The sequence below is a fragment of the Plecotus auritus genome (genome assembly GCF_963455305.1).
Source record: "Plecotus auritus genome assembly, chromosome: X".
In the NCBI taxonomy this organism is placed as follows: Eukaryota; Metazoa; Chordata; class Mammalia; order Chiroptera; family Vespertilionidae; genus Plecotus; species Plecotus auritus.
In genome coordinates, this window is record NC_137784.1 from 46,198,248 (window position 1) to 46,223,271 (window position 25,024).

Genomic DNA, 25,024 nt, shown 5'->3' on the forward strand with positions numbered 1-25,024 from the left:
ACCTAAGACAGGCACAGTTGCAGAAGGGCCATCAGGAGAGAACTTGGGGGTCAACAGAGGTGGGGCACAGACCCTCACCCCCCCAACTTTGCAGGGGCCTGAACCCTCACCCATTCTGAGGGAGGTCTCCTGCCCCCATGGCTGCTTCACTTCCCATGCCCAGCTCAAATCGGGACCCAGGTAACAGACAAAGACTTGGCCGACAACAGCTGCCCTCTCACTGCAACAAGACTTGTTTGTGTTGTCTTGTACCCATGGTGTGGGGAAGTGGGTTTTTGATATCTAAATCCAACCTAGCACCAGGAATGCTCAGGGCCTACTCAAGAAGGCAAATAATCCTTTCCACTAATATTTACAGGGTAAAATAAGATTGTTGCTAGAGTATTAAATTTGACAGTAAAATAGTAGTCAAGTTCTCAGACTAATTTAAATTGGCTAAGTGAAATAAGCTAATATTCTAGAAAAATTAATGGTACTAGACAAAAAGCTGTTCCTAAAGTGTTAACTAGCCAAAACCGGTTTGGCTCAGTGGATAGAGCGTCAGCCTGCGGACTGAAAGGTCCCAGGTTTGATTCCAGTCAAGGGCATGTACCTTGGTTGCTGGCACATCCCCAGTAGGAGGTGTGCAGGAGGCAGCTGATCGATATTTCTCTCTCATTGATGTTTCTAACTCTCTATCCCTCTCCCTTCTTCTCTGTTAAAAATCAATAAAATATTTAAAAAAATAAAAAAATAAAGTGTTAACTAAAATTTTTATTGGTAGTTCATCTCAAGGTAAAATTGCATAACATGTAATGAACCTAAAGCAGACATATTTTAGTGCAAAAAATTAAAATTTAAGAGCTGTCAAGACTACGTTATAAAATTTCCAAAAGCTTCCTAATATTTAAATCAAAAAAGGGGGGATAGTAGAAGAATATCATGTAAGGAAAAATATCCTGTAAGTAAATTACATCTAGAAAATTTTTACTTTAGAAAATTAACTTTCATTTGTAATGCTATCAGCAAGACACCCATGAAAAACACACATGGTGTCAAAACAAGCCAAAGGAAAATCGTTTGGGCAAAAAATGAAAAAGGATCCCAAGTCAAATTTATAGAAAAGATTCCTTTATTAACTTTTGGTCTAGAATATGTTTGTATATTTTTAGAAAACACCTCCAAGACCATGTGGATTCCTGCAACAGAGAGGAATTGACAGGACTGCTCCAGCCATGAAGACAGAAGAGAAACAGTCCAGAGATGGAAGATGCTGATGACGCCTTGCCATACTAGCAGTCAGCAGCTGTGCGTCGCGGCAGGTTGCCCAGGACCAAACCATAGAGGGTCGGACCTGCATTACCCCCATTTGTCCACCATCCAGAACTGAAATATCATTGCTGACATGTACACATAAGGAACTGTTTGACATTGAAATTGGGACTCAAAAGGACTGTTGGCCCAGAAAGAAACTCACTACAGACTGATTCATTTGCCTCCCAGCATAACCATTATTGCTTGTCTCATTTTCGGTTCTTATAAGTGTATTTCTAATATCACATGATCTCACTCATCTAGGGGAAATAATGAGCAACTTAAACTGATGAACAAAAACAGACCCGTAGTCAGGGAAACATTGATGAGACTGTCAAATCTCAGAGGGAAGGTGGGGGAGGGTGGGAGTAAGGGGGAGAGGTCAACCAAAGGACTTGTATGCATGCATATAAGCCTAACCAGTGGTCACGGACAACAGGGCGTGGGGGCATGTGTGGGGAGGAGTTTGGGATGGGAATGGGGGGATGAGGACAAATATGTGAAACCTTAATCAATAAAGAAATTATTAAAAAATAATCAATGTATTAGGCCTCAAAAAGTAGAAATACGAAAGGATTGCCTGAAGACCTTAAATTACTTTTAAAAGTTATTAGAGGACATTAATAAGATAAGACCTTATCTAAAAATCTCTATTGAAGCAATGACAAATTTATTCAATACACTTAAGAATCCTAAGAAAGTTTTTATTAAGTGTATGCAAAGACCTACAGAGTCAATTTTCTGATTTTGTGACTCGCATGTAACAGCAGTTTGCAACCATCTAAAAAATATAAATGCCAAGTGGTTTGGGGCCATCTGGTAAATCCTATCTTCCCTAAACCAAGGACACTTAAAAGCAAATAATTCATATTTTGCCTCCCTAACGAAAGCTTATGTCTATATACTCAAAAAGACTGATAGCAGAAATATAATTAGTGTCATTTACCGTCCACACCCTAGGTCAAATGAAGTTCAGGGAACTAATAGTAGAAGGTTACCAGATGCTTAATATTGTCACAGAGGCTTGTCTCTCACCTGGAGATTACTTATTATGGAAGCATTTTATCCGCGTTTATGCTTATATTGGACCAGCCTACGTTCAGGGAATGGTATTAGTTGCCGCATTAAAGGAGATGTTATACCTCAGGCATTAACCATTTTTACAGGTGGATCCAGTTCTGGAAAGGATGGATCTACTGCAGCAGGGTAGCAAAGGTCCTTTAAACCCCTTATATTTCAGCACAACGGATAGAAATACAAGCTCTTATTTATGTCTTGACAGATTTTGCTACAGAGCCCATCAACCTATATAGTGATAGTGCTTACGTGTAAAGTATGGCCAAAATTATTGAAACAGCTACTATAGGGCACACTAATTCAGAGGAACTCTTTCATTTATTTTTCAGCCTTCAAAAGGTTATTTGAGAACGACAATTTCCATGTTCTATTGGCCATATTAGATCCCATTCTGGCCTTCCTTGGCCCTTGGCTTCAGGTAATGAGGAAGTAGATCACCTCATTGCCTCAATAGAGGAGGTCACTCCATTTTCCATGGCACAGGTCTCCCAGGCCCTATCAGGGGTCCTCAAACTATGGCCCGCGGGCCACATGCGGCCCACCAAAGACATTTATCCAGCCCGCCTGGTGCCACTGCCTGTCCTGCTTAGCAGCAGACTAGTCCCGGGCCCGCAGTGCACATAGGAATTTGTTCATAGTTGTTTTTTTTAAACTATAGTCTGGCCCTCCAACGGTCTGAGGAACAGTGAACTGGCCCGTTTAAAAAGTTTGAGGACCCCTGCTACATCATCAAAATGCCTCTGCCTTGTGCAAGGAACTCCATATTTGCCGAGAGCAGGCTCGCTAAGTTGTCAAGCAATGCCCTCAGTGTGTTATCCACCTCCCTGTGCCAGCATTAGGGGTAAATCCCCGAGGACTTAAACCTAATCAAATCTGGCGAATGGATGTCACAAAAAAGTGCAAAACATGTAACTAACCACTACCTAGCAGCTTTTCCAGTCATGGGATGGCCCCTAGAGGTAAAAACAGATAATGGACCTGCCTATACTAGCTCCTCCTTTCAGCAGTTTTGCAAGCAATACCAAATAATACATAAAACAGGAATTCCATATAATCCCCTAAGGACAGACAATTGTAGAAAGAGCTAATCGAACCTTAAAGATTCAGTTACAAAAACAGAAAGAGGGAGAGGGGTATTATCCTACTCCACAGAATCAGTTAAATCATGCCCTTTACACTTTAAATTTTTAAAATTGTGACAATGAGGGTCGCACAGCAGCTGAGAGGCATCAAGCTCCTGGTGCCATAGCATCTGCTGGTATGACACTATGGAAGAATTTACAAACACGGCAGAGGAGAGGGCCATATCCAGTAATGATGTGGGAAAGAGGGCACATTTGTATCTTTCCAGAAGGCATTTCTAACTCCATCTGGGTGCCAGAGCGAGAGGTGCGTCACGACCATGGACCTGGGAGAACAGCTCACACCTCCTGTGATGATGCCAGCTCATCCACCAACCCCGAAGAAGGAGAAAAGCAGAAGACAGGTGACCAAGGCCACCTGAGAAGCTAGTGTCCCCACATGGGGTCAACTGAAAAAGCTGACCATCGATGCTCGGCAAGTGGTGAAAGAACAGGAGGTTCAGGTAACCCCTTCCACCCTTTTTGTTGCTATGCTGGCACTTGTCAGCTGCCAGGTAAGTATGGCTGCAGCAGAAACTTACTGGACATATATTCCAGACACCCCTCTCCACACCCCCATAGTTAATCCAGCCACCTGGACCGAGAAATCAGTGCCAGTGTTTACTAACAACACCAAAATGGTCAGAGGTAACTCTGACAAGCTTATAACTTCTTCTTCCCATGGTGATTATACTTATAATGGTTTTAGTGGGGAGCTCCCTATTTGTGTATGTAAAAAGGGGACTTCAGGATGTTTTCAGCTTGGCCAAGAAAATAAGACGTCCTATGGGACACAGACATTGCTAACATTGCAGGCCCTTGGGATATGGGAAAATATAGTCAGACAGTTACTAAACTAGGATTTTCTAAGGCCACCTGATGGAGGGCAGATAAGCATCCCCTGTTTCCCTACTGCCCTAATAGCACCACTACTGAGTTGGGAGCATTTCCTCAATGGCAAGATTGTGCCAACCCTGTACCAGTGAGACATAATATTTCTGGCTCTGACTTGTATGTATTAAATTGGTCTCACAGGCTTGATGCTAAATATCCCCATCACAAGCCTATGTCGCCAGGAGGGTTTGTAGATAACGCCCTGACCATGAAAACAGGAAGTTTACAGAAAGATCTTTGGCGTTTAGCTGCTGCCCTTGACTTTAATTTTACTGGCTCTTTCTTAGCTAATATTAAAGGAGCATGTTCATTGAGCCCTCACAATGGCTTATGAGTCTGTGTCCAGCCCCCATATGTATTGGTGACTGGAAATGTGAACATCACCAGATTAGACACCCGTTATGTTGTCCAATACCATCACTGTAACCTTACCAGCTGTGTTTCCAGGCATAACCTGAATGAAGATATATTAATTTTAAAGCAGCCTTCTTTTATTATGCTTCCTACTAACATAACAGGAAAATGGTATCAAGATGCGGGCCTCCAGGCATTGCAGGAACTGCACAACCAGCTGTCCCAGGAAAAGTGTGCTTGGGGACTTATTATTTTTGGTATTGTTACCCTAGTTACTGTTATCGCATTTGCTGTAACTGTTTCTCTTGCATTGACCCAAAGCATCCAGAATGCAAAGTTTGTCAATGAATTGGCTCAGAACACCTCAACTACATTTCATGATCAAGAAGATATAGACAAAAGGCTATAAACAAAGCTAAATGCTTTGGAAGCTATAGTAATAGGACTAGGTAATAAATTAGAAAGTGTCAATCTTAGACAGCAGCTGCAATGCCATGCTGCTTTTACATATATTTGTGTGACTTCAGCCCACTATAACAGTTCTCTATGGTATTGGAATAAAATCAAGATGTACCTACAGGGAATATTGCATCATAATAATATCAGTATAGACTTAGGGAGGCTACACAAACATGTGCAAGCCATTCAGAATAGTTATGATGAAATTATATCTCCTGCGAAATTGGCAAAAGAATTTCTGGATGATTTAAGTTAATCCATGGAATATGTTGAAACACACCATCTGGTACCTAATAGGATTTTTTTGTGCACTACTAATTTTATCCTGCTTTCTTTCAGTCAGCAGCAAGTTCCTGCGATCTCAAGTCTGAAGGCCCCAACTAGATATCCATAAGCTACATTTAAAAAATAAAGAAGGGGGAGATGTAGAGAGTGACTGGGAAGGCACATGAGCATTTCTTTAATTATTGTCAGCTGAATCCAGTGGCATTGGCAGAGCCACATCCTGGAAATACACCTTGCCAGAAGCAGGTGTGTTGTCAGCCTTACCTTCAGCTCAGGCACCAGGGGGTGGGTTTCATTATCTAAATCCAGCCAAGCACCTGGAACAAACACGATTATCTGGGCCCACCTAGAAGTGACTATTATAAAAAGCCACAAGAATTCATATAATCTCCTTTGTCTTGGCCTTTAGTAAAACTTCCTGGCATTTTGCTGTATAAAATAAACGCACTGTATTGGCTCTGGGTCACTGTCTCTCCATCAGAGGACAGCTGTCCCACCCGGCCCCTGCTTTTTCCTTCTATCTCTGTGTCTTTCTCTTTCATTTTCTCAATCCTCAGCAGCCCCTACTCAGGAACTGGATCGCTCTCTAGCTGGGCTGGATGCAGAAAAGAGAGAAATATTTACATCCCATAATAGAGGACTGGATAAAGAAGATGTATTACATATACACAATGGATTACTACTCATCCATAAGAAAGAATGAAATAGTGCCATTTGCAACAACATGGATGGACCTTGAGAATATTATGCTAATCGAAATAAGTCAGTCAGAAAAATCTCATATGTGGGATATAAAACTGAAATTTGTGAACACAAACAGCAGTGTGGTGGTTGCCAGAGAGAAGGAAATGGGGGAAGAAGAGGGTCCTAATATAAGGTGACAGGAGAAGATTTGACTTTGGGTGGTGGGCACATGGTGTAAACCATAACCACTGAGAAAACCAAAGGAGCAGAGAGAGCAATCAGGCCATAGTGGCTGTCATATATTGAGGCTTGGTACAGAGTCAGGAGCATGAGGCCATGCAAAAGGTTCCAGCATTCCATAGCTCATCAGTAGCAGACAAAACATTTTGCAGATACAGGTACCTGACCATCATTCCTCTGTGGCCCACCCGACAGTAAAATATTCATGAAAACACTGGGGAAAACAAAAGAAAACAAACTTTTCAGCCTAAGTGTTCTGTACTTATTGCAATTAAACCCACTGGAGAGAAAAAAGACACAGGATGCACAATGCTCCCTTGCTTTTCTTCCCATCCCCCACCATTGCAGAGCAACCTGGTAGAAGCAGTTGTGTGAATTCTGACAGAGCAGGTCACTAGCAACTTCTGGCTACAAAAAGGTTGCACCAGGAACATACAGGAGGCAAACTAATCCACTAAGTGGTGCCTTGAGACCTAGGTAACTGGGTTGTAAAACGGATCCCCACCTTCTCGGGTAATATGGAGTGGTTTCCAGAGCAGAGGAGACACCATCCCACAGAGATCCCAGAAGCCTTAGCAGTACAGGTAAGAGAAAATAAACACTTGTCCTTTAGCACCACCTACTGGTAATCAAAAGACAGGCCTATACATTTTAACCTAGTGTCAAATAATTTTTTTAAAAAAGCTTTTATTCCCATAAATGTCCAGAAAGAGAAATAATCCATCAAGCACAGTGAATAAATAAGATAAGAGAATTCAGGAAAAGAAAACATATTCAGAAAATAAACTTAAAGATATGGAAGACTGAGGAGAGATAAAATGGTGATTGAATAGGCAGATGTGTCCCGAGCCTTATCTGGAGCAGATAGAAGGAGCAACTAAATCGAATAACATCCACCCAGAATTGGCAAAATAGACACAGCGGTGAGACAATTCGCAGCCAGGAAGGGTAGAGGATGCCTGGAGAACAGTAAAATCAGGGATCTGGGCTGGTGAGAGTGTGAGACCTCTGAGCCCAGAGGGTCAGAAGGAAGCCACACGGCACCAAGGCCGTGCCCCTTGGGGATAGGCATAACATCTGACTGTGGAAAGGAAGTCCACAAGGCTGCTGGTGGCAGGGGATTCTAGACCTAAGCCCACAGCCATGAGAGGCTGAACCCAGAAGGGGCACCCTGAACAACTGCCCAAGCCGTGTGGTGCTGGGGGAGAGAAACTTGCAGTGGTGCAGCTCTTTCCCCTCTTTTTGATCTTTGCTTTTATTTTCTAAACCCAGTTCATAAGACCTTACAAATACAAATACCCGTAGCTGAGGTGCAGGTGGAGGTTCGGATTTGTGGAGTCTGGGGAGAGGCTAGGGAGAAGAGCAGGTTGGGGACAAGTGGCCAGGAGTCTGGCACTGGGACACACCTGACATTTCGGACCTAAGCAGCCATTTTCTCCCAAAGAGATAACCTCACCCTGTAGTTTCCAGACAACCAATACAGCCACACTGAGACTACATCCTGAGTGGTACAAAAAATACAAAAAAAAAAAATCTGAATAGTCCCTGAGAGCCCTCAGGGACTGGGTTGAAGAGAGGCCATTCAGTCCCAGAAAGCGATTTGGCAACCTCCCCAACTATAGCCCTGTCAGAAACAGCCACTTGAGAGATTAAAATTGAAAGCAGGCAGACAGGCTAAGTGGCCAGATTGGTTCCTCCTGCTGGTTGTCAAGGTGGTGGAGATAGACACAAACAGAGGAGTGGTGGATCACTTGGGACTCCAACACGGTGCTGACTACATAAAAGGAAACTGAGAAGTGGCAGAAAGTACTGAAGAGTGGGATCTTAAACCAGCCCCCATGGGGCATTAAAACTTGGTGGATATGAACGACACTTCACTTTTTTATTTATTTTTTAATTATTTTATCTCTTTTTGTTTCTTTTTTCTCTATTTTCTTTGTTTTTTTTTCTTTTCATTTATTTTTTATTTCTTTTCACATTATTATTTCATCATTCAATTTTTATTTTTTATTATTTCATCCTATTTTTTTCTTTTTTAATTTTCTTAATTTTTTCTTTTTCTTTTTCTTCTTATCCACCCATCTTCTTTCTACCTCCTCTATACCAAACTGAGGTCCTCACCATATTCATCCAATTCCTTAACCTTACTTCTGTATATAAGCTAGGCTTCTACAGATTCTTCCCCCACCCTCTTTTCTGGGTGTTTGTTGTTTGCATTTTTTGGTTTATCTGTTCTGTGGTGTTTTCTCCATATATATAGTTTTCCCTGTTTCTTCTTTTTCTTTTCTTTTCTCTCTTACCGCTTTTTCTCTCCTCCATATCATTTGTGCTCTCTTTTCTCTCACCTAATTCTCTTTTCCCTAGTGGTCACTTATATTGGGGTTATTGTTGCCATGAGTACATTCATGTTTTATTCTCTTTGTGTCATGTCTTGTTGAGTTGCATTTTGTCTTGTTTGGTCAACGTGGTAGAGAGCGAGTCACATAACCAGACATCTGGAGAGGAGACTCCATCCACAAACAGGTCAATGACACTCCAGACCCAACTACAGAGGCAGGAAGGTGGCGGCCAGAAGGACGGCAGTGAGGGAGAGAGCATGAGTGAGGGAAGGAGCGAAAGGGGAGTGTGTGGATGTGTTGTGTGTGTGTGTGTGTGTGTGTGTGTGTGTGTGTGTGTGTGTGACAGGTAGATCACACAGGACCTTTGGGTGCTTGTGGATCAGGCTCGACTAGCTGGGCAGCCTCTGCTACCATTGCAAACAGTCCCAGGGAAGCTGGCTCTACCACAGAGGCCACACCACCTTGAAGGGGAGAGCTGCTGTGACTGGGAGCCCAGCCTTACATCTACCCATGGTGCCCTCAGACACCACCTGGGACTCTACAGCCACCCCCAACAGGGACCTGCTGCCTTGGCTGTGGTCCCATGGACAAAGAGATTCCAGCCACCCCGGCCATGGGCTCCTGTGACTTCCAAATTACGGTCCCCTCCAGCTGCCTGATGCTTTAGCCCAGTACACCGTGACCACATGAGCAGCAGCCAAGTAAGCAGCCCATACCTATCCAAGGAGCAGCAGCCATGCAAGCATCCTGCCCATGTCCAAGGAGCAGCAGCCCAGCAAATAGCCCTCACCCATTTGAGGAACAGCAGCTGTGAGCAGCCTTCCCCCCATCCAAAGAGCAGCAGCCTTGTGAATGGCCCACCCCCTTCTGAGGAGCAGCAGCCACGAGTGGCCCACTGCCATCCGAGGAGCAGCAGCTGTGTGAGCAGTCAGCCCCTGTCTGAGGAGCAGCAGTTACATGCAGCCCACCTCTGTCAAAGGAGCAACAGCTGTGTGAGCAGCCCACCCCTGCCAGCCAGAGGAGCCAAAACTGCTGCAAGCAGCTTCACCAGGAGTGCCCATCTGAGAACCAGCTGCCACCCAAATAGCTGCTGCTGTCCAAGGAGCAGCCCCAGCATGACTCAACACCTAGATCCTTTGGTGAGAGCACAAATGGGGAGACAAAGAAACCCCCAAAGGAAAGAAAAGGAGCTAAGTGAAATAGAGGCACTCAATATGTCAGAAAAAGAATTCGGAAAAGGGTCATACAGTTCATAAACTGGATGGATGAAAAAAATCAACAACTTATGTAAAAATCAAGAGGAAATAATGAGTGATATAGGTACATTACAAAACACTATGGACAGTTTCAACAGTAGGCTAGGAGAAGTGGAGGACCGAATTAGTGAATTAAAAGACAGGGCAGCAAAACACACCCAAACTGAACTGCAATTGGAGAAAAAAATTAAAAGACAGGAGAAGAGACTAAGGGAGATTTGGGACAACATGAAATGAAGCAACATACAAATAATAGGGATGCCAGAAGAAAAGAAGTGGAACAAGGGTTGGAAAACCTATTTGAGAAAAAATGTCAGAAAATTTCCCTGACTTGGGGAAGAAAAAAGTCACACATGCACAGAAAGTCCCAAACAAGATGAACCCAAAAAGATCCAAATGAAAACACATGGTAATTACAATGGCAAACGTTCAGGACACAGAGAGAATCTTAAAGGCTGCAAGGGAGAGACAGAAAGTTACATACATGCGATCTCCCATTAGATTATCAAATGATTTATCAACAGTAACATATCAGGCCAGAAAAGAATGGAAGAAAGTTTACAAAGTGATGCAAAGCAAGGGACTGAATCCAAGAATACTCTATCCAGAAAGGTTATCATTCAAAATGGAAGGGGAAATAAGGAGCTTCACAGACAAAAAAGGCTAAGGGACTTTATCAATACCAAGCCAGCAATTCAAGAAATGCTAAAGGGACTGGTATAAAAAGAAGAAATAACAAAGGAAGAAGGAACACAAGGACACACACACACACACACACACACACACACACACACACATACACAAAAACAAGTACCTATCAATAATAACTTTAAATGTAAACAGACTAAATGATCCAATCAAAAGACATTGAGTGGCTGAATGGATAAGAAAACATGACCCAGCCGAAACCGGTTTGGCTCAGTGGATAGAGCGTCGAAGGGTCCCGGGTTCGATTCCGGTCAAGGGCATGTACCTTGGCTGCGGGCACATCCCCAGTGGGGGGTGTGCAGGAGGCAGCTGATCGATGTTTCTCTCTCATCGATGTTTCTAGCTTTCTATCCCTCTCCCTTCCTCTCTGTAAAAATATCAATAAAATATATTAAAAAAAAAAAGAAAGAAAGAAAACATGACCCATATATATGCTGTCTACAAGAGACCCACCTCAGAACAAGGTACTCACACAGACAGAAAGTGAAGTGTTGAAAAAATCTTTCATACAAATGGAAATGAGAAAAAAGCTGGGGTAGTAATACTTTATATTTGAAAAAATAGACCTAAAACTGAAGGCCATAACAAGAGATAATGAAGGCCACTTCATAATGCTAAAGGGGATATAACCCTGGTAAACATATATGCATCCAATGCAGGAGCACCCAAATACATAAAAAAAAACCTCCTGGAAGATATCAATGGAGAGATAAACAACAATACAGTCATAGTAGGGTACTGACATTAATACCTCACTGATATCATTGGATAAATCCCTAAGACAAAAATCATCAAAGCAACAGCAATCCTAAATGACTCACTAGATCAGATGGACTTGTCATCTTCAGAACATTTCACCACAAAGCTACAGAATATACATTCTTCTCAAGCACACATGGGACATTTTCAAAGATTGAACACATATTGGATTACAGGCAAAGTCTCTCCAAATTCAAGAAGATTAAAGTCATTTCAAGCATCTTCTCAGGCCACAATGGCATAATATTAGAAATAAATTACAATAAAAACAATCAAAAAATTTAAACATCTGGAAGCTGAATAGCATGCTATTAAACAATGATTGGGTTACCAAAGAAAACAAAGAAGAAATTTAACACATCCTGTAAATGAACGTCAATGAAAACACAACAATCCAAAATCTATTGAACACACTGAAAGCAGTCCTAAGAGGGAAATTTATAGCTCTACAGGCCTACCTCAAAAAATAAGAAAAAATGGTAATAAATTATCTAACTCTACAACTTATTGAATTAGAAAGAGAGCAATATTATCTCTGATAAGGGTTTAATTTCCAACATTTACAACATTAGTCTGTTTACATTTAAAGTTATTATTGATAGGTACTTGTTGTGTTTTTGTTTTTTTTTTTGGTTTTTTTTTGTGTGTGTCCTTGTGTTCCTTCTTCCTTTGTTATTTCTTCTTTTTATACCAGTCCCTTTAGCATTTCTTGAATTGCTGGCTTGGTATTTTACAACTTTAAAAAAGGAAGATAAAAAATCCAATAAAAAATGGGCAAAGGACCTAAATAGACACTTTTTGAAAGAGGACGTACAGAAGACCAAGAGACATATGAAAACATGCTAAAAGTCACTAATCATCTGAAAGATGCAAATTAAAACAACAACGAGGTACTATCTCACACCTTTCAGAATGGCTATCAACAACAAATCAACCAATGACAAGTGCTGGCCAGGATGCAGAGAAAAAGGAACCCTCGTTCACTGCTGGTGGGAATGCACACTGGTGCAGCCACTGTGGAGAACACTATGGAGTTTCCTCAAAAAGTCAAAATGGAACTCCCATTTGACCCAGTGGTCCCACTTCTAGAAATATATCCCAAGATAAAAGTCACACAAGCACAGCAAGTCCCAAACAAGATGAACCCAAAAAGATTAAAATGAAAACACATTGTAATTACGATAGCAAATATTTAGGACACAGAGAGAATCTTAAAGGCTGCAAGAGAGAGATAGAAAGTTATATACAAGGGATCTCCCATTAGATTATCAAATGATTTCTCAACACAAACACCAATCAGAAAGGAGATATGTACCCATATGTTCATAGCAGCATAATTTACAACAGCTAAGATTTGAAAAAAGCCTAAATGCCCATCAGCAGATGAGTGGATTAGAAAACTGTAGTACATCTACACAATGGAATACTATGCTTCTGTAAAAAGGAAGGAACTCCTACCATTTGCAACAGCATCTATGGTCCTAGAGAGCATTATGCTAAGTGAAAGAAGACAGTCATAGAAAGATAAATATCACATGATCTCACTCATTTGTGGAATATAATGAGCAACATAAACTGATGAACAAAAACAGATCAAGTGACAGAGAAGCATCGTTCAGACCGCCAAACCTCAGAGGGAATACAAGGGGGTTGGAGGGATGGGGTAGAGGTCAACCAAAGGATTTGTATGCATGCATATAAGCATATCCAAAGGACACATACACTAGGGGCATGAGGTCAAAAGTGGGAAGTGGGGGGGGGCAATAGGGGATAAGGACACATATGTAATACCTTAATAAAAAAAAATAGATATGGAAGGCTGTGATTCAAATGACCAAGAATCAGGATTGCAGTTATGCAAAGTTCTTTGTGATCATGAAAATTCAGAAAAGCAAGTAAATGAGCTAATAAATAAAAACAATGAACAAAAGGAGTAGTTAATCCAGGAGATTGAAACTATTAAAAAAACAAAACCTCAGAAATTCTGGAACTGAAGAACTCAATAAATGAGATGAAGAATGAATTAGAAGGCTTAGGAGATAGAGCAGGCCAGATGGTGGAAATAATAAGTGATATAGAATATTGAAATCTAGAAATGACTCAGGTAGAAAAAGAGAGAGAATGAAGGGTAAAAAAAATAAAAGAACTCTATGAAAACTATGTGACTTCACTAGAAAGAGTAATATAAGGACAATGGGTATACCAAAAGGAGAAGAGTGGGAGAATGAAACAGAGAACCTATGAAAACAAGTAATTGATGAGAATTTTCCAAATCTATGGAAATAACTGGATCCTCAAATCCAAGAAGTTAACAAAACACCTATTATCTCAATCAAAAAAGGCCTTCTCCAATACACATTATAACTGTCAAAAAGTAATGACAAATAAAGAATTCTCAAGGCAGCCAGGAAAAAATAAGATGGTAAACTATTAAAAAAAACCCATTACATTATCATCAGGTTTTACAGTAGAAACCATACGAGCTAAGATAAAGTGGAACCAAATATTCAAATTATTAAAAGAGAGAAATCACCGGCCAATAATAATGTATCCAGCAAAGTTAACCATTAGACAAAAAGAATAAATACTTTTCCAGACATACAGAAACTGAGTGACTTTACTACCACAATATCTGCATTTAAAAAAAATGCTGAAAGGTTCTCTTCTACCTGAAACAAAAAGACAGAAATGATACAAAACTATGAGTAAGATGACTAACAGAGAGACAGACACAAGAATTGCAACCTTTCTTCAGAATAGGGTATTATACACTTAAACATAACATGAAAATTGAAGAAGGTTAAAGTATTTTTTAAAAGACAATAGCTCCTGCAATTTGCAAATAAAAAGTGATAAATAAAAAAAAATAAAAGGGAAAGGGAAGTAAAGAACTGAACTTGCACAAGTCTATGGAGATAAGATTAAAAAAAAAAAAAAGACTACTGGGGGGATTAAAAAATGGCTGCAGAGTAAGTGGAAGCTCACAGACATGCTCTCAGGACCAAACTGGAATTACAGCTAAAATACAGAACCACTCTGGAAAAATCAACTGGGGACTAGCTGGAGAGAACCTTGATAACAAAGGATGGAAAGCGGAGACTGTGTAGAGACTGGTAGGAAAGGCAGAGGCCAAAAGGACTGGCAAGGCTCCCACAGACAGCAGCTAAAATTCCTGAGAGATATTTCATCTGTGGGGGGTTGCCACTGAGAACTCTTGAGTCTAATCCCCAAGCTGGGCTCCCCAGAAGAGAGAACCACAACTGAGAAAGGTGCCCACATAACATCTGGCTGTGGAAAACAGCAGGGTTGCTGTCTGCCAGGGAGAGATGACTAGAATTGCAGGCACCCTCCTAAAGGGCCAATACACAACATATTGTGTGCATCCACACATTTTGGGCTCTGGCAGAGGGAGGGTAGAGTAGACTGGAGCTGTATAAAGATAAGTCAGGCTTGGGGGATCTGTGGTTAGAGTTTGGAAAGCAGACACCCTGGTTTCTTGTGCTGAGTCATTCCCTCATGCTGAGGAGGTCATCTTTCTCAGGCAAACTTTTGCTATCCCGCCATTTTTGCCTGGAGGGAAGACAGTTGACCCACTCTATTGGAAAATCCCTTGCCCCACCCTGTGGAGTTTCTGAGGCCCATTAAGAGACTGAGAATAACAATTAGCCTCCAGGCAGAAGTAATTGCCCCACCCTATTGAAAAACCTCTCAGCCCACCTATGGATGGTTGCTTAAGGCTACTCCAGACTGAATCCAATTAGACTGCAGGCAGAGGTGATTTCTGGAGGCTTTGAGTCTTTGCCTGATATAATTAGTCAGAAGCAGCAGTTTGGGTCCCAGCCACAGACACCATCCAGGACTGCTCAGTGAGGCAACAGCCAGCAGGGCCCCAAGCCCCTGCAGCTGACACCTGAAGGAACAGCTCCATGGGAGGAAGGCTGTACAGTTCAGAACAGGGTCCATCAAGTTGGGAGACTCAAGGTAGACCCAGCCTCTGGGCTAAAGAGTACCCAAGCACTCGACAGCTGGCACAATGACATTGGTGTTGAACCTCACTGGCAGCAAGTTGGAGGGGAGATCCCTCCCACACATGGGACATCAACAGTCAAGTCCCAATTACAACAGGAGAACCTAAACAATGTACAGTAGGGGCATTCCTAGAGCATCCAGCTCAGGTGAAAAAAGAGACTATACCACTGGACCCTTTAAGACATTTTGTACATAAGGCCATCCCACAAAGATTGAGAGGCATAGCAGTTCTAATACATAGAAGCAAATACAAAGAGACAGCTAAAATGGGAAGACAAAGAAACAACTACCAAATGAGAGAAAAGAAGGACTCTCCAGAAAAAGAACTAAATGAGATGGAGGCAAGCAACCTATCAGAAATAGAGTTGAAAGCAATAGTTATAAAGATGCTTAAGGAACTTAGTGGAAATTACAACAGCATGAAAAGGGAAATAGAGGCTAATAACAAGAATCAGACAGAAATGAAGAATGATATATCTGACATGAGGAACACACTGGAAGGGGTTAAAATTAGCTTGGATGAAGCAGAAGATCTAATCAGCGATTTGGAAGAAAAGGTAGAAATAAATACCCAATTAGATCAGCAAATATAAAAAAGAATTAAAAATCAGGAAAATAGCTTAAGGGAGTTCTAGGACAACATGAAATGTAGCAACATCCATATCATAGGAATATCAGAGAAGAATGTGAATGTGGAACAGAGAACCTGTCTGAAGAAATAGTGACAGAAAACTTCCCCAACCAGGTGAAGGAAAATGCCACACAAGTTCAACAATGCAATCAACATGAATGCAAAGAGACCCACACCTAGATACATCATAATTATAATGACAAATGCTAAAGACAAAGAAAGAATCTTAAAGGCAGCAAGAGAGAGAGGAAATTACATACAAAGGAGTTGCCATTAGAATGTCAACTGACTTCTCAATAGAAATACTTTGGGCCAGAAGGGGGTGGCATGAAGAACTCAAAGTAATGAAAAGCAAGGGCCTAAATCCAAGACTACTGTATCCAGTGAGGCTATCATTTAAAATTGAAAGTGAAATAAAAAGCTTTCTAGAAAAAAAAAAAGGTTTAAGGAGTACATTACCACCAAACCAGCAATGCAAGAAATGTTAAAGAGACTGCTTCAAAAAGAATAAGAGGAAAGAGAGAGGATCATAGGTATAAAGAAAATAAAAATGGCAATAAATAAATACCTATGAATAACATTAAAAGTGAATGGATTAAATTCTCCAGTCAAAAGACATAGGATGACTGAATGGATAAGAAAACATGACCCATATATATGATGTCTACAAGAGACCCACCTAATAACAAAAGATACACTCAGACTGATAGTATGTAAATATATATCCCATCACTCTCATTGGAAGTGGAAATGAAAAAATGAAAGGAAAAAAAACTGGTGTATCAATACCCATATCAGACAAAATAGACTTTAAGACAAAGGCCACTTTATAATAGTAAAGGAAATGATTCAACAAGAAAATATAACCCTTGTAAACATATATGCACCCAATATAGGAGCACCTAAGTACATTAAAAAACTCTTGATGGATTTTAAGGGTGAGATTGATAGCAATACAGTCATAGTGATAGACTTTAATACCCCACTGCCATCACTGGATAAATCTTCCAGATAAAAAATTAACATGAAAACAGAGGCCTTAAATGACACCCTCAATCAGTTGGATCTAACTGATATCTGCAGAACATTTCACCCCAAAGCAACAGAATCTACATTCTTCTCAAGTGCACATGGAACATTCTCAATGATAGACCACATGTTAGAGCACAAAACAAGTCTATACAAATTCAAGGAGATTGATATAATACCAAGCATCTTCATGGATCACAATGGCATGAAGTTTGAAATCAACTACAATGAAAAAATTCAAAAATACATTGAGGTTACATAGCATGTTATTAAACAACTAGAGGCCTGGTGCACAAAATTTGTGCATGGGGGTCAGGGGGAGGGAGGTCCCTCAGCCTGGCCTGCACCCTCTCGCAATATGGGACCCCTGCGGATTGGACCTAAACTGGCAGTCGGACATCCTCTTTGCAATCTGGAACTGCTGGCCCCTAACTGCTCACCTGCCTACCTGCCTGATCACTCCTAACCACTCACATGCCTGCCTGATTGCCCCAACCCCTCTGCTTCCCTGCCTGCCTGATCGCCCCTAACTGCTTGCCTGCCTGCCTGATCATCCCTAACCACCTCTGCCTGCCTGGCTGATTGCCCCTAACTACTCGCCTGCCTGCCTGATCAGCCCTAACCACCTCTGCCTTGGCCCCCAACATGGTGGCTTTGCTGAAAAGACATCTGGAATGACCTCCAGAAGGTTACTTGGCTGTCCAGTCTAATTAGCATATTGCACTTTTATTATTATAGATGAGTGGGTTACTGATGAGATCAAGCAAGAAATTAAAAACTTCCTGGAAACAAATGAAAATGAACACACAACCACCCAAAACCTATAGGATATGGTGAAAACAGTCATGAAAGCAGGCCTACCTCAAGAAACAAGAAACAGCAATAGTAAACATTCTAAACCTACAATTAATCTACACTAATAAAAGAGAAAGATGCAAATTGACTGTACCTTCGCAATGCCCACCAGCTAATCAGGAGTGAGTATGCAAATTAATCCAGCAAAGATGGCAGGTTAATTTGCATACACAGGTGCCGAGTGGCCAGGGATGTTCCGCACCGCCCCAGCTGCTCTGGGCCTCTAGGCAGTGTGGGAAGGTTTAAAGGCAGCTCCAGGCTGGAGTGAAGGCAGAAAGGTGGCTCTGGGCCAGAGCAAAGGCGGTGCCAACAGTCAGCGGAAGGAAGGCCCATTCTTGCAGGAATCTTCGTGTATCAGGCCTCTAGTTGAATTATAAAGACAAGAGCAATAAAAGCTCAGAGGAAGTAGAAGGAAGGAAATAATAAAGATCAGAGTGGAAATAAATGACATAGAGACTAAAATATCAGTATAAAAGATCAATGATTCCAAGAGTTGGTTCTTTGAAAAGATAAACAAGATTGATGAATCCCTAGCCAGACCCATCAAGAAACAGAGATGATCTGAATAAATAAAGTCAGAAATGAAAGAGGCAAAATACAATGTACACTACAGAGATACAAAGGATTGTAAGATAATACTATGAAAAACTACATGCCAACAAACTGGACAACCTAGGTGATTCCAAAACTCAATCAGGAAGAATCAGAAAGCCTGAATTGTCCAATATCAACTGATGAAATTGAAGCAGTAATTAAAAACTCCCAGCAAACAAAAGTCCTGGACCAGATGGATTTACAGATGAATTTTACCAAACATTCAAAGAAGAGCTAATACCTATCATCCTCAAAGTATTCCAAAAACTTCAAGAGCAAGGTACACTTCCAAACTATTTTTATGAAGCCAGCATTATCCTAATTCCAAAACCAGATAAAGACAACTACAGAGAAAATTACAGGACAATATCTCTGATGAACACATGCTAAAATCCTCAACAAAATATTAGTAAATCAAGTCCAGCAATATATTAAAAAGATCATATACCACGGACAAGTGGGATTTATTCTGGGGATGCAAGCCTGCTATAATATTCACAAATCAATAAATGTGATACATCACATAAACAGAATGAAAGACAAAAATCACATGACCATATCAATAGATGAAGAAAAAGCATTGTACAAAATCCAGCACCCTTTCTTTCTTTTTTTTAAATAAAAACTCTCAGTAAAGTGGGAATAGAGGAATCACACCTCAACATAATAAAGGCCATATGTAACAAACCTACAGCCAACATCGGACTCAATGGGCAATAAATAAAAGTGTTTCTCTTAAGAACAGGAAGAAGACAATGACGTTTGCTTTCACCACTCTTATTCAATATAGTACTGGAAGTTCTATCCACAACAATCAGACAAAAAGAAGAGATAAAAAGCATCCAAATTGGAAAGGAGGATGTGAAACTGCCACTATGCACAGATGACATGATATTGTACATAGAAAACCCTAAAGACTCTACCAGGAAACTACTAGACTTAATGAATGAATTCAGCAAGGTAGCAAGATATGCCGGGAGCCATAAAAGAAGAATTTGGTCTTACTTCCTGGTCAGCCCTACTTCCTGATTGAGCAAGGACAAAGAGCAAGGACAAAGAAAGCCCGCGCACCCAAGGGCCAGAAGAACCCCCCATATCAGAATAACCAATCAGCTAGGACAGATACCCAGTCCCCAACCAATCATCCCATGGCAACTCCTTATCCTACCCCTCCCCTCCTGAGTGCTTATATACCGCAACACTCGAATAAAAAAATGAGGCTTGATCAGGAACCTTGTCTTGCCTCTGTTCTTCGCGTTCCTTGTTTGTTTCATTCTCTTAGGTGGTTCCTGCGTGCCCTCGTTGCTGCCCCGCGGGCCGGGGCATCTGGCGCCCAACGTGGTGCAACCTGGGGACCCCCGACGAGAACGTCTACCGGAGAAGCCCTGGCCAGGCACCCCCCCAGAGTCACCGCGAGGACCCGCGAGTGAAGACTCAGCATTAGATCGCCACGGTCCCACCCGCCGTGAGACAGATCGGAGGAAGGTAGGTAGACGATTTTTCAAACAAGATTTCAGAACATTTCACCCCTTTTTGCTCGACTGCTATTATTGGCTCTCTTGGTCGATTCTTTCCTGCCCACTAATAAGCACTCACTTGCTGATTTGGGGAAGAATGAAAGGTACCCATCTCTGGCTGTGAGAACTCTGATTCACTTGAATTAGTATCGTCGCCCGGCTTTCTTGTCACAAATTCTCTCCAATTAGATCTACTCTTAAAACCTTGAGCTTGCTTTGAACAAAAGGTCGTTCACCTCACAGACTCAACAAAGGGAATTCCTACTCCCTGAAAAGGGCAAAAGGGGTCTTCCCGTCTGTGCAGATCCGTGTAGGCGGATTATACCTACCGACTGTTTCACGCAAGCAAGGGAGTAAAGGGTAGAGTCGAAAAGAGAGTAATTCCGCCTGAATCCCTGGGTTGACGGGAAAATTCAGGCTGACCTGGAACGGGGATTATACGTCCCAGAGGCTTACGTGGGGGAAGGAGTCACTCGGAGAGCCATCCAGTCGACCAATAATGGGGAATTCTTTGAGTGCCCATGAAATGTTCCTTGACGGTGTCAAGATATCCCTCAGAGCGCGAGGAATAAGGGTTAAAAGAAAAGACCTTAGGCAGTTCTTTGAGTTTGTTCATGATACCTGCCCTTGGTTCCCCCTAGAAGGAAATATTAATCAAAAACGCTGGGAACGGGTAGGAGATGCCCTACAGGATTTTTATCGGGCCCTTGGCCCTGAGAAGATTCCCGTTAATGCCTTTTCTTATTGGAACTTAATTCATGACATTCTAAAAATCCATTCTCAGGACCCTGATGTTAGAGAGGTCATCAAAACAGGAGAGGAGATTCTTAAGGAAAACTCCCGTTCCCCCTCAACATGCCCTTCAGTCGTTATAGATCTCCCAGGAGAACCCCCAGAGACCCCTAAAGACCAAAAACCTTTAAATATTAAAAAAGAACCAGAAAAGCCACAAGAAAAAATCCCCAATATCTACCCCTCGCTTACCTTTAAAAGAGATCATTCAGATCACCTAACCCCCGAAGAACAAGAAACCTTAGATGAGGAGGCGGCTGGCTATCATGATGACCCTTGGCGCCTAACTGCCCCGGCGCTTCATAGACCGCCACCCTATAATCCCAATTCCCTAGTTCATCCTTCTCCTCTTCCAGATTTTAACTCCCGTCCATCTGACCCCATCAGACAAGCTAAAATAACCCTTGCTCGAGAAGTTTCTTCTTTAAAGGAAATTTTACAGCAGAAACGAGAGCATGTCCAACTTATTAAAGAAATTCAAGCCCTTGAGGCTGAGCTTTCCACCCTAAGTCCTACCCAACAGAATACTCCTCCCTCAACAAAATCACCCCCCAACAGACGAAAAACTAAAACTAAATCCCCGCCCCAGGCCCTATCGGCTAAAATACAATGCTAATGAACCTTGTTAAAAAAGTTAACTTTTAAGGCCTACGAGAAAATAAATTTGTCTCTGTTATAGAATTTATCCAAAGTGAATGCTTGAAAATAATTATAATTGACTCTAGAATCTCAAAGAAATTGTTGAAATATAGATAAATAATGTATTAATTATAAAGAGCTAAGTAGCCCAGGTAACTGGCTACGCCCTTTGTTAATGGAGGAAGGGGTAGACGCCCTTCCCCTAGAAGACAGGTAATCTAGTTTCCTGCCAGGAACCATCTTTGAAAAATGTAATTTACATTAGAATAAACCAAACCGAGTTTTACAGAGCTACTGGCAAATAAAAAGTAAAGTTTAAATTTGCCTCATAAAAAACCTAGAGGACAGAATTGAATCTATTAATTGATTATGTCTTGTATTTTTCTTAAAAATGTAAAAGTATTATTGATTTGAGAAATGCTAAGTATTTAATTTGCTACCTAAAATTTGAAGCTCTGAAAGTTTAAGGTCTCTTTTCTCACCATGAAAAGGTTTTAAAGCTAACGCCCTTTGTTAATGGAGGAAGGGGTAGACGCCCTTCCCCCAGAAAAACAGGTAGACCAGTTCCCGCCAGCAGCCATCTTTAAAGAATGATAATTTGCATTTAAATGGCTACAGGTTTGCTAGCCGCCCTTCCCTGAAAAGGTCAAGCGGCTAGGCCAAAAAACCTGTTTTGGTAGCCTAAAAGTTTTTCCTTTAGTGGCAAACTCTTAAATAAAAAGTGGCTCCTTTGAAATCAGCTTTCCGCCAGTAGCCATTCTTTAAAGGCCATTTTACATTTGAATACCTACAAGTTTGCTTCTCAACTGCCCCTGGCAGAAAAAACATGGTCCATTTAAAGTTAATTATTGGATTTTGAAATATATTCTTAAAAGTATAAAGGGTTATTAATAAAGAACTACTAAATATTTGACTTGCCAGCTCTAAAATTTCAAGGTTCAAATTAAATTGGGAGAAATTATATAAATGTGGTAATTAAATGCCTAAAATATAAAAACGTGTTTTTGAGAAAATAAAATACTGTTTTCTCTGATAATTAGGAATTCAAAAAATATTACTTATTGATCTGATTTTAAAAAGAGGATTAATTCTGTGATTCAGTATAGATTTAATTGATATTCTTTAAGATAATTTAAGTATATAATCTTTAAAACATATATATAAATATATATATTTGATCTTTCCAAGTATATTTCAAGGTTTTGAGAATAACTTTTGGACATTTCATGGGCCCTGAAATGTTTTTCAAAAGTCTGTTCTCTCTTAAAAGAAATATTTTTAAATTTAACGGATCTAATATACTTGAAATCGCATGGAAAGCTTTATCAAATAAAAATTAAGTAATATATTTTACACACACATATATATATATTAAGTGTTATGAAGGTTTTCGCCTCTGAGAAGGGCAAAATCAATATATTTCTTAAATATAACCAAAAATTTCAACAGCAGTAGAATTTCAAGAAAGACAAAAGTTACAAGCAGCCTGCATTTTGAATGGGCTGGGGTAGAACAGTGTTTATGCTTTTGGATCAGACCAATAAGTATCAGACCTATAATTTTTACTGAATAAGTTTCTTTGCTTTTTAATTAAAGATACCTACTTAAGTTAACTTATAAATTAGCTTTTATATTATAATCAAGGTCTCATATAAATTAAGTTACATAAGAAGCCAATGTTTTTATAAGTAATTGAATCCAAGTAAAATTTAAGAACAGATTAGAAGCCACCATTTACTACCTGACTGGTAGCCGCCTGCATTCTTAATTAAGCTAGAGGCGGGGCAACATTTGCAGCTTGTGAATCAGAGGTAAATTTGCTTTATTTTTAAATGAAGATACCTACTTTAATTACTTAAATAAATTAGCTTATTAAATTATAATCCAGGTTTTCAGCTAAATGAAAAGCCAATATTTTTATAAACAATTCTAATAAAGACCAGAAACAGCTAGTGAGATTTTTGTTTGTCTGCAATATAAATTTGACTGTCTTTTAAAGGAACGGATTAGACAGCCACCATGATGGCCACATGTCTTGCCGCTCCCCCTGGGGCCACCACCTTGGAAGCCATAGGGGCCAACCCTTTCCTTTGGAATAAGCCAATGTCTTTGTAAGCAATTTGATTAAGTATTCTAAGAAAGTTACTGAAGGCTTCCCATGATCCCTCTGTATATGCAAATTAGCTAATGGGGATACTCTTAAAAAATAAAATTCCAGCTTAATAAAAAAGGAGAAATTTGAGAGGTGCAGAAATGTAACTGGACCTTGTCTATACAAAAAGAAATTGACAGCCAGTTTGAAATTGAATTGCCATGGCCTAGAGCAAAGAATATCCTTACATGATATTATTCTACAATGTCATTATAATTTTTGATATTTTACAAACAGCATATTGTACAATTAATCCAAACAAACTTAAAAATCTAAATTTTTTTTAATGTTTGGCAGCAATTTAAAAGGGACATGAAAGGATTCAATTCCTTCCACTGTGTGAAAGGCCCCTTGGGAAGGTACTTGAGCATTCTATATTGGCCCTTTTTGTCAAAAGGAACCCTCTTCTCACAATTCAATTGCCCACAGCTGTTGCTTGAGTTTTCAGTTCATTCTGAGGTTGAAACCTCATGTTGGATGGTACCATAGATCTGTCTCTCGCACAATGGTGTGAGCTGGGCCCTCCCTGGAGAAGAAACCTGGGTTCCCCAAGATATATGATCAATGCCGGGGCCCCCCACCAGTGGGGGGATCCCAAGGCAGGTGCTGGGCATGGAGGCCATAGGGGCATAGGCTACCAAGGAGACAGAACTGAACCTTACACCACCCTGCTTGGCCCCGGAGGATGGCTGGTTAGTCAATGACGGGTAAGACTCCTCAAGGGAGGGGCAACCTAAGACAGGCACAGTCGCAGGGGGCCATCAGGAGAGAACTTGGGGGTCAACAGAGGTGTGGCACAGATCCTCACCCCCCCAACATTACAGGGGCTTGAACACTCGCCCCTTCTGAGGGAGGTCTCCTGCCCCATGGCTGCTTCGTGCTTCCCATGCCCAGCTCAGATTGGGACCCAGGCAACAAACAGATTTGGCCCAGCTAAGACTGAGACCCAGGCAACAGAGAAGTGGTTGATGGCAGCTGCCCTATACCTAAATCCAGCCTAAATCCAGGAGTGCTCAGGGCTTTCTCAAGGATGCATATAATCCTTTCCATTAACTAAAATTGTTATTAAAGTATTAAATTTGACAGTAAAATGGTCAAGTTTTCAGATTAATTTAAATTGGCTAAATGAAATAAGGGAATATTCAAGAAAATCTAATTGTACAAAAGGCTGTTCCTAAAGTATTAACCAAAATTTCTATTTGTAGTTCATTTCATGGTAAAATTGCTTAACATGCAATGAACCTAAAGCAGTCATATTTTTGTGCAAAAAATTAAAATTTAAAGTTATCAAGGCTGCATTATATTTTCCAAAAGCCT

At 40.8% G+C, this 25,024-nt stretch overlaps 1 protein-coding gene across 3 annotated transcripts in view; it reads right to left on the reverse strand.

Annotated features, from left to right (window-relative positions):
- VSIG4 (V-set and immunoglobulin domain containing 4) overlaps window positions 1–25,024 on the reverse strand; it is a 121,008-nt gene that overhangs the window by 59,569 nt on the left and 36,415 nt on the right. The window lies entirely within an intron of this gene.